This window comes from Leptosomus discolor, chromosome 1 (genome assembly GCF_034619465.1).
Source record: "Leptosomus discolor isolate bLepDis1 chromosome 1, bLepDis1.hap2, whole genome shotgun sequence".
In the NCBI taxonomy this organism is placed as follows: domain Eukaryota; kingdom Metazoa; phylum Chordata; class Aves; order Leptosomiformes; family Leptosomidae; genus Leptosomus; species Leptosomus discolor.
Genome location: NC_141391.1, coordinates 89,284,008 through 89,295,009, shown reverse-complemented (window position 1 = coordinate 89,295,009; position 11,002 = coordinate 89,284,008).

Here is an 11,002-nt window from a genome sequence, read left to right as displayed (position 1 = left end):
CTTTCCTTTCCTCTTCCACTGCTCACAGTCCATATAAGAGAGTAGCATTACAGGTCCAGGATATTTTTTAATTTATGTGTTTATGGATTAAAATCTAAGCTTACCACTATGTCTAATTCTGGAATATACGGAGTTCCTACTTTAAGTATTTATATATTCCTATTGATTAGGTTTCTTTTGTTTTAATTTTCAATGTAGTTGTAATAAGAAGGTTTAATGAGAAGGGATGGAACAGAAATTTTTCCAATATTGACTATTTCATTAATTTTGGATATTAGAAATCTTTGGTTTTCAAAGACAAAAATTTTTTTTTTCCTGTCAGAAGAAATAGCAGAAAAGCATGACATTGCCTCTTCATACACTTGAAAGAAGACTTACATTTTTTTCAGCTGACAATCAATACAGAAAATCTGGAAATTAAATTCTAGTTAAAATATTTTTGTTTCTTTCAAAAAAATCAGCTCTCACTCCAACTTTTCCACCAGCATCAAAAAACATGACCTCAACTGTGCAATACGCTGAATCCTTATCCTAGAAAGACATTTAATTCATAACGAGAAGGAATGATAAAATCTTGTTCAGAATACTTTTCAATAATGTTAGACTGTATTTTCAAGATGTTGGATTGTGGACATGGACAAAGTCTCTTAGACCTTCTTCTTCCTGTAGATAAACGGAAGAAATGTTTCAATGCCACAAAGGAAACCATCTCAAGTCTCATTTTAAAGACAGAAACAGGCAAATTATAAACACTGGTTATCATGGAAGCTCGGTACACACCATGCTCTTCTCTCCCAGTAAGGTCCTCAGACATTATGGTGCTGTTCCATGTCTTCCTTGCTGATTATTCTATTCATTATTACACGTATAATATAGCTCTATATGGGAAGAGTTTAAACAGATTTTTTTTTCTGTGATAGTACATTGTTCAAATGGAGGGGGTCCTTTTCCCTTTTAAAGAGTGATGGGGATATTTTGCTTGTGATTAAGGCTCTGGTCTTTAGTCTAGCTTTAACAGTTTCTCATGGGCACAAAACTTGCAGGCACATTTTGCAACGTAATTATTTGTGTCTGCAATCTAGTTACTTAGATGTCCGAGTCCCTGATTGCATCCATAAGTCAGGGACTCGGACATCTAAGTGATCTAAATTGCACCTGCAACAATTTGCACCTAAAATGTCAAAAAAGGATACAGGATAGAAAAAGAGTTCAGAAATGGGTGATGAGAATAATTAGGGACATGGAAAACATCAGAAATGAAACAAAATGGAGCAGAATTGGACTGTTTACCTAAGAGATTATATGAAATGAATAAAAGAGGAAATGATCATAAGTAAGGGAGATAAGGAGCAGGATAGAAAAGATAGATTAGGTACTTTCACCCCTCCTTTTATCATAATGCAAGAACAAAGAGACATTTCACAAAACTTAGGCATGGAAGATTGAAAAGGAGACGCACTTTCACACAATTAACATATGAAAAGCCCAACCACGTGACATAGTGAATCCAGCAGGACTCAGCAGAGGGTTAGGCACCTCTTTGGATTTAGAGATGCTCAAAAATATTTAAAAGGCATCAATTTCAGAGAAAAACTTCCTACCTTCCTGCTTCACGGCTTCATTTTTTAATTTTTTTTTTTAATATTGAGGGAGGGGAAATCTTTCTTCAGGAGCAGATTAATTTAGACATGCCTGACACAGGTTTCCTTGTAGCTTCCCCCTGAGGCACTTGGGGCTGCCTCTGATTTGTGACAGGTTGCTGGGCAATGTGGAGCCTCCAGAGAGATCCACACAAGCTCAGGCTCTCCTCCTAGGAGCACACACAAATCCAGAAGCCCTTTCAGAAATTGCCACAGTGAGACTCAAGAGGGCAGTAGATTGGAATTTTGTATCTTTGCTACTTGGGTAATAGGAAATGTGACTGAGAAGTTCATGGATTTCATAACAGACTAGGGAGTGTTATTATACTATTTAAAGAACTAGAATGTGAACTAGTGCAGGGACATATTTTTACAAGAAGGTCTGTCACATGAGACAGATTATTGGAACAGCCATCAAATATGGTTGGCTAAAAACATGCAGTGTATTCCACACCAAAGAGGAAAGCTGTTAATCTACTTTATTCTCACATTGGATTTATTTTCTTTTTTTCAAAAAAAAAAAAAAAAAAGTGAGAAGTACACCCCCTTCACAGGATAGGCTAGGATTTCACAGGCCAAAGAAGAATATAAGGAAGAATTTAAGAGAACTTGGAAAGACAGGTGGCTAAGACATTCAGAGGTACCCAAAGGAATACATTAGGTACTCCCCCAGTGCAGGTCACCAGTGTTGGAACTCTAACCACACTCAGGTAGATCCTACTTTTCCAAGAAAACATGTTAACAAACCAGTGCATTTTTATGCCAAAAATTGTTTTGCTAAAAAATTGCTGGTCTGTTCTATGGGTTTCTCTGCTTCAAAGCCAGAGTTTAACCTAAGCTGGTATGTCCTTCCATACAGTTTAATTAGATGGTACAGCTGTGTAAGGTCTTCAGCAGGAGAGACAGAAAGCCATGCACCAAAAAAATATACAACTTGGGAGTTAGGACATTTCCTGAGCTGTAGAAGATGTGGATTGAAGTCTCAGCTGAAAATCAGGCAGGATGCAGGCTTGGAAAATGGTCTGTCACAATCTTAAAGGAGCTCCCTAGAAAGCCATATAAGAAATTACTTGTTGCCTGTTTTTTCAGTCACCATCCCCGGAGGTATTTAAAAGACATGTAGATGTGGCACTTAGGGACACGGTTTAGTGGGGCTTGGCAGTGCTGGGTTAACAGTTGGACTCGATGATCTTAAAGGTCTTTTCCAACCTAAATGATTCTACAGATCTATGACTCTACGACATGGTTCCAGGCTTGACCATCAGAAAACATAGGACCTAAAACCAGGCTACCTTCTTGACCATCTTGGCCCTACCTGGTTTTCCAGTTAGTCTGGCAGTTTTCAGTAATGCTTCATGTGCATACCTAGTTTTCTCCTTGTATCATAGACAGGCTCTGGAGATTTGAATGAGATCTATAAAATCTAAGGAGCCCCAATGCACTAAAAATGTCTTGTCCTGGACAGAGATGGTATTCCATGTGCTGGTGCAAATACAGAAAAAGCCACAAAGACAGACATTTAGAAAATATAATGCAGGTGGGTAGAGGACTACCTCCAGTTCCCAGCTAAATACAGTCAGAATCCTTCTATGGCCATCTGTGACCCTGGAACAGAATCCAACAGAGTAATAAGAGGTTATGATAAGAGAAGATAAAGATGTCCATTTGGCTGAGGTTTTGAGGGAAAGAATTACAGAAGAGGAAATGAATAAAACAAGACGAATTAGAGGAGAGATCCGAAGAGCTGAATCAGAGTAGTAGATAAAGTAAGTGATTTTGACAGGCCCAGGGTCAAGGAACAAGAGAGGGAAGAAAGGAAGCAGATTAAAAGTCATTGCAGTATTCAACTGCAGCTGAGACAATGGTGACATGAATACACACTTTAGCTTCTGGAATTAAGAGTTTAGACAGTATCTGAGTTGTAGAGACAATCACCAGATTTTGGCAACTCTTTGGATTTCATAGAAAAGGAGATTTAATATGCAATATTTACTTCTTCTGATTTCTTCCCCTTTGTGTGAGTGAATAGGTGCCAGATTGTTTGGCCAGCTTAAACTTCTTTGAAACTGAAGGGCCTAATTGACAACTTTCATTTAAAGGCGAGGGTAAGAACCCAGGACAGTCCTTTTGTCTGCTGAGATGTTGAATCAATAGCCACGCACTGACAATATGTGTGACAGTCCAAACAAAAGGGTGCTTCCAAGGCTGAGGAATTTGTTCTGATTCTAGGGAGGTTTGAAAGTCTGTGAAACAGAAAAGAAAGCACAGTTGTTACAGCAACCTGCAAGGAAACACTAGACACAGCCTAGATATGCGGATCTCAGAAAAACTGCGAGAGAAAATATGCTGAGCTGATTGATGGTGAAAGGGCACTTGGACCTGAAAGCAAGGAAAGTGTCTGAAAATTGTTTGAGAGATTGTTAGTCATTCCAGGTCAAAACTGTGCCAGGGACTACTTTCTAAATTTAAGAGCACAGCAAAGCTCCAGTGTCAGGAATGCTGTCGGTACTATCCCAAATCACTAAAGCAGATGTACCCACTCTGACTCTGAGTCTGGAGCTGCTGTGTGTGGATAGGCAAGGCTGCAGCTTCGGGATGAATTTGGGGGAGGGCGGAGAGGGGTAGTTTCCCTTCTGATATTTCACTGTGTTGGAATGCAAGTGTCCAAAGTAGCCACCTCTTCTCATACTCACACACACACACCTGTACAGAGACATAGGCTGTTTCCCAGAGAAATACAGGGCAAAGTGAAGAGGAATATGTAACATGCTGGATGCTATGATGTATTTGTTACATCAGAGTATGCTTGGTCAGTATCAAAGAAGGCACTCAGCTGAGAAAAAATGCTGTCCGAAGAAGATTTCAACATTCACCAGTTTTCCAAGCCCTACCACTGGGTTATAGTCTGTTGAAAACAAGCGGTCTCCTTCCTCTTTTGGCCAGACTTCAATTAGCGCAGTTACAAGGAAACACATAGCCACGTTTGTTTTCTCCATCCTGGCCCCAGCAAAGGGAAAGATCTGAACCCTTTCTCTTTTGCCCTCTGTACATTCCTTCTTCCTCTGCTTTCCTATTTTCCCTTTTCTATGAATTCCCACACCACTTTTGCTTTGTCAGCATTTGTCTTTTCCTTATTAAGTATTTTTGGAACATATTACCTCCTCTCCTCTCCTCCTCTATTCTTTCATGTTGATTCCTACTTAATGTCCAGTGGCCAACAGCAGGTAAATACAATGCAGACATTTATAGCTGAGCTAGTATTCTAAAGTCCCTTGTAGAGAAATGTCTCTAAGTTACAACTTACCTCATCCTAATGTAGCAGCTGAAAATGGCGCAGACGAATCGCATCCAAGAAGTGTCTAATTCTCTTCATGCCTCTCTTACTTTGGAAGAATTTTGGAAAATAGGCCTTTTTTTCCCAGTTAAGGAGTAAGTGAGCACCCCAGACTGTTTCTCACTGAAAATGTCTCAGAGAGGAACCTATCTTGGGCCAGGTCTCTGTGAGGCTAGGGAAGCAAGTCTTGAAAATTTCCGTGGGAAGAAATGTGGCAAAACCAGAATTCATTTCTTTACCTCGTCCAAAATAGAAACAGAGAGCTCAAAAATTTCCACCTTTCAAATTAAGGCAAAACCACAAGACATGATTCAGCTCCCAGCAGATCAAGTCCTTCCTCACGAATTATGTTTGAGAGAGGGCAAGAAAGATTAGCGACACGGGGCCTTTGCACTCTCTTTCTATTAAAAAAAAGAGACTTTCAACTGCTATGAAGTCAGCATTCATTTCCGCTCATTTTTTTGACAACTCTCAGGAAAAAAAACGTGAGCAAAAAGGTGGATCATTATATGAATTCTGGTTTTACTCGCTTCCATGTACATACGCTGCTTCAGCACGCTTACGTCACATGGAGTTAGCAGTTTAAGTAGTCACACGGGAATTGTATTTGCATAGCCTTCATATCCCATTCACTTACAGAGATTTTTGAACAGGCCAAACAAATGCAAGGCCACAGGAGCTAACTGTGTCTCCCTTGAAGTCAGGGATGTGTTCCCAGAACCTCTGGGCCAACACGGAGAGGTTGAAAGCCTGCTTTGAATTTTGCGAGACAGCTGTCTGAGCGGGTTAAATACAAATACCATTCATCTATCAAGAAAGGTACCATCAATTACCTATTTGATCCTTTTGTGTCTGAAATAGGAGAATATCTAAAAATTGAGTGAGTCAAATATAAGCAATGGCTGCAGGAAGTTGTTCCACCATAGAAAAACTCAGGTATGAAACTAACAGGTGCAGACAGACCCTTTATTGGGAGTCAGTTCCCTCACTTTTGCCCTATATTAATTTTTCCTTGTTTAAGTTTCCCAGCTGTTGTTTTTAATGTGAAAAACAACTATAAATCTGTGTTGCTTTCACTGACAGTGTGAAATAATGCAACAGAAGTTAAAGAGGAGTTTATGTTGCAAAAATATTTCTGTTATGGAATTAATTTCATATCACTTTATTCTTCTCAAACTTATAATTTTCTACTACGCATACATTTTTATGGCCAGAAGTGATTGTTAGCATCATCTAGTCTGACATGCAGCATAGCAAGGGCCAGAGAAGTTCATCCAGTAATTCTTGCATTGATCCCAACAATTTACATTTGGATTAGAGCATATCTTCTACAAAGACATCCAGTCTTCATTTAAAAACTTAAAAGCAATGGGAAAAAAATCTGGCAATCTGTCTGAATAGTTAATTAAATGTTAACAATCCACAACTTATTTCCGATGTGAATTTTGGTTTGCCTTAACCTTAGCCATTGGGTATCTTTGCCACAGTCGAGAAGCCTCCAGCAGTCCCCACATTTCCCACCACCCAGGTACTAAGCGCCTTGCAGTTGGGAAATTTCCCATTAAATATTCTTTCACTCAAAGGTGTTGATTCGTTAGAGAACTACACATGACTCACAGCTGAGTCCCATCCCTGCAGTACCCTAAACTGACAGCAGACTCCTGCATCTCTCCATAACGGAAAATACAACCAGCCTACGTACGTCTAAGTGTTCAGTAGAGAGGACATCAGATCTGCTTCATAAGCTGGGCTCACCTCTTGTAGAGTGAATGCACCTCCAAGCTGGGCTGAGGCCCCATCAGACAGAAAAGCTTGCTTGACTTCCCTGGAGCAAGAGCAGAGGCAGCTTATGGTTATCAGCTCCTAACAACGTAGCTGCAACCACAGCGTAACAGATGCTAACCTCAAAGATAAACGCCAAAGGGGGCAGAAAAGTTGACCAGAGCAAGGTTCTACCCAAATAACCAATCTGTGGATTGGAAGACCATTGCACAGACCCAACGGTCTCCCTCAAAAAAAGGCTCAGAGGTAAGCAGGAACTTGAAACCACGTTTGCTGCTTACAGCTGAAAAATAATTGGGCACTTGCAAGACACTTAAAAAAAAAACTTGCAAGGCACTCGGGTACTGGCCACTTAGAAAACCAATTTTCACCCATTCCATCTTCGCATCCTTGCTTAATATGTGTAAAATTATTTTAGACACTTGCAAAGTGGCCCTAATGTAGCCGTCATTGCTCATCCTCCCTTCCCGCCGCTCTTCCGCGAAGCCTGCTGTGCTACTGTCATGCTATTAACATTCCTCCAAAGTCATGGAAATGCTAGGATGTACCTGAAGCATTCAGAAACCCAGCAGGTGCCTTCTGCAGGTACCCCGCGTCCAGGCAATGCCAGGAAGCCGTCATAAACTTAACACAGTAGTAAGCTATGTAATTTTTAGATAACAGCTACTTACATAAGTACGGGAATTGCTACATTTTATATGTACAGATTGCTCACATTCCAATTACAGACCAAGACCCAGTGCATGCAAATAATTAGTATTTAGGAGCAATACATTATTTTTTCCCTCCGCATGCCACTCTGTGATCTCAAAATGCTGGTCAATTCCTAAGTTACTTTGCATGTGTCAGTGCAATTTCACCTCAGTCCCAGAAGCTTCTGGAGCACATAAGTAACATTATAATGTTACAAGAGCCTAATAATTGTGTCCAGGAATCTTCCCATACAATTTTCACCATTTATTATATGGTTAGCTTATTTATACATCAGTATCATTGGGCAAATTGCATCTAGAATACATGGGGAGGCTGAAGCTTAAAAACACACTCTTGTTCCTCATGGCAGCCCCAGGTGCAAAATATTATCCTTTAATGCCGTGGAAAGTCTCCAGCTACCTGACATGAGGACAGGGTACAGCGACGCCGGTTGAGTAATTTCACTCTTAAGCTTTTTCGCGACACCGATGCGTTTGCGTTCCAACGGCGACATTTTAATATTCAAAACGGGTGTCGGCGGCTGGCGCTGGAAAGGGCAAAGCCGCTGGCGGTGCGGGGTGTCCCGCTCGGTTCCCCCGTGGGCGCCCTGGCCCTCCCTTCAGTCACGGCTCCCGGGGCAGGGGCGCAACCGGCTCCCGGCGCCGCCGCCCACGGCCGGGCCAGGCGGGCTCCCGCCCGCCCTCCAAGGCACCGGTTTCCCCTGCCCCAAGGCCGACCCGGCCTGGGGGACGCACCGCCCCACCGCCCCGCTCAGCGCTGCGGCGGGGCCGGCCCGCGGCGGGCTGCGAGAGGGGGCGGCGGGACCGCTCCGGGCCCCGGCGGGGCGGGGGGTTCAGCCCTGCCCTTGCCAAATCGCCAGGGCCGCTAGCGGCAGTGCCGGGGCGGCGGGCGGCAGCACGGCCGTTAACGGCCGCCGGGGGGCAGCGCGAGATCGCCCAACCGCCGCCGCCGCCGCCGCCATCCCCCCGCAGCCGCCTCGGCTGGCACCGCACCGCACGGTACCGCACAGCGCAGCGCGGCCCGGCCCGCAGGCGGCCGCTCCTTGCGGCGCCCGCCCCCGCGGGCAGCGCGGCCCCGCGGTGGGTGCCCGCCCCAGGCGACGCCCGACGGAAAGCGGCCCCGGCACCCTCTCCCTCGGCCGCCCGGGGCGAAGTCCGCATCCCCCCGAGCGGGAGGCCGCGCGGTTTATTTATTGAAGGAGATTTCACCCAGGAGCTGCTGATCAAAGCTAATACAAAATAAACGTCTCCCTTTAATAGACTGATTCTTCTAAGCCCTTGACACTGGGAATTGGGATTTCCCAGTGCTATTAGCACTTAGCAGTAGGCGCTCCAGACCAGCCAAGAGCAAGGGATTAAGAGGTATTTGTCTAAACTAATTTCTCTCTATATACCGGGTCTATAGAGACTGGTGTTACTCTGCTGGAATTGTGCAACATGGCTAATTGGCTACAAATTTAACAGCGGCAGGGCTCCCACCGGAGGTGGCCGTGTGCTCGTTACACCCGGTCTCGACTGAAATGCGGGCCGGCGCTGGGCACCCGAGCTGGCCCTGCCCGCACCGCCCTGGGCTGGCCGTGCACCGCCCGGGGAAATGGCCTGCTTCGCGTGGGCCGCTCTGGGTCGGGGGGCTGGGGCTGGGCAAGATGAGAGTCCTGTCATGCCGGCCTGGGGAGCCAGCAGGGCCTGGGCACCCTGTGGAAAAGTGAGTCAATCAAGTAAAATGGTAATTATCATAGAAATAGAATGCATGTAGCACGGCACCCACAAACTTCTATTTGTGTGAATGACCGTTCAGGATGGATGTTGGCTTTTTTGGACAGATATTGTACCGTCGCTCATATCCCTTCCAGAACAAGGGAGAAGAAAACTTGCAATATTTGGCTGTGATTCCTTGATTCCTTGCACACAGGTATGCTTCTACACTGAGAAAAACACATGAAAATTCACAGAATTATATTCTGGCTTTGGTGAGGTAGATGGGAAATACTCAGAATTTCATCAGGGCCAGAATTGTACTGAAGGAGGACATAGAGCTTCGGCTGCTCAGTGGGGTGCCCTAAACAGTCACAGGAAGCAAAGCCAGGTAGGCAACGTTTGCCCTTCCTCTCCCTTACGTACACGCCAATGAAAAGTTAGCGAGCGGTGTCTGTTGATGTGGAATACGCTCTCATCCTGTCGCAACCCGAAGATAGTATCAATTTTAATCTCGGTCTACAAGACAACAGCAAGATGCTGGTCACGAATCAGATTAACAGTATTGGTCCATGAATAGACGGGATTAATTCTGTTAAAAATCTAACATCTAGGCTGTCGTTGATCAAAGATTTCAAGCTAGAGATTACATGGCCTTAACCAGAGCGCTTCTTGAGTTGTGCGTAGAGAATATGACAAATTCAGTGTGAACATCTTCAATATGAGGTAACAGGGATGCCGAAGAAGAAGGCAGAAAATAAGATGAAGATTATTCAAGGTGTTCCACTTCTGTACAAGATATAACTAAAATATCGTCATGGCTTACCAGGAGCAGAGGTTGTCTGCCGAGGCAGTAAGTACCCCTGCTAACTTGGTACAGCAGCCAGAGGCCAAGCCACCTGGCCCCCTCTCATTAAGGGAGAAGTGCCCCATTCAATGAGGCACTTCAACAGTTGTCTACTTTTGAACGTGCAAATACCCCCATTAAATCTGGTGGATCAGGGCCAAAACTAATTAATTTAGTGATGCTTTGCATCAAAATCTCACTTGCAATACATAGCACTCACAATCAGAAAGACGGGGGCTTAATTAAACCAACTATTTAGAAAGCTGAGCAGGTTAGGACTGGGTTAGGACTAAAGAGTATAATGATATCCTTAGTGGAAGCCAGAGAAGAAAATGACCCCTGTGAAACTGATAGGAATTTGCCGAGGATTTTTTTCTATTTGGGTTTTTTTTTGTGAGATAAATGAATTGGGACTGACAAGCCAACCAATTTTGGGTTCAAGAGGCCATGCACTTTTATTTAGATTGCTTCTTTCAACCTGTCCCTACCAACAAGGCTCAACCCTAACTGTGTCGTGAGCAGCAGCTTCGTAGTACTTCCAGGTATCAAAACAGGCCATAAAAAGCTTCTATGGCTTGTGATTAGACACAAAAAAAAAAAAAAAAAAAAAAAAGATAAAGAAGAAAGAAAGGAAAGGACAAAGAAAAAAAGCAAGCCACGGTAGAGTTTCAAATTATTTAAATGTGAACCTAGATGCATTCAGAGCATGTCTTCACTGTGCCCAGCTTAGCAGTACTACGCTGTACCGCAGTGGACAAAATCAGGTTCTGATGGATCACACTCACTAACAGAACAAAAAAAGAAAATTAATCAGATGAAGCTAACTGGAACGATATTTGAGAAAGTGAAACAGTAATTGCAGCACTGGAGGCCCTCTGGTTGAGTCTAATTCTCTAAGGCTCCTTGGGGCGTATTGGCAGCTCCATCGCTCAGCTGATGTCAACTGAAGGGTGCCAGTTTGCGCCTGCTGAGGATCTGGCCTTTAAACTCA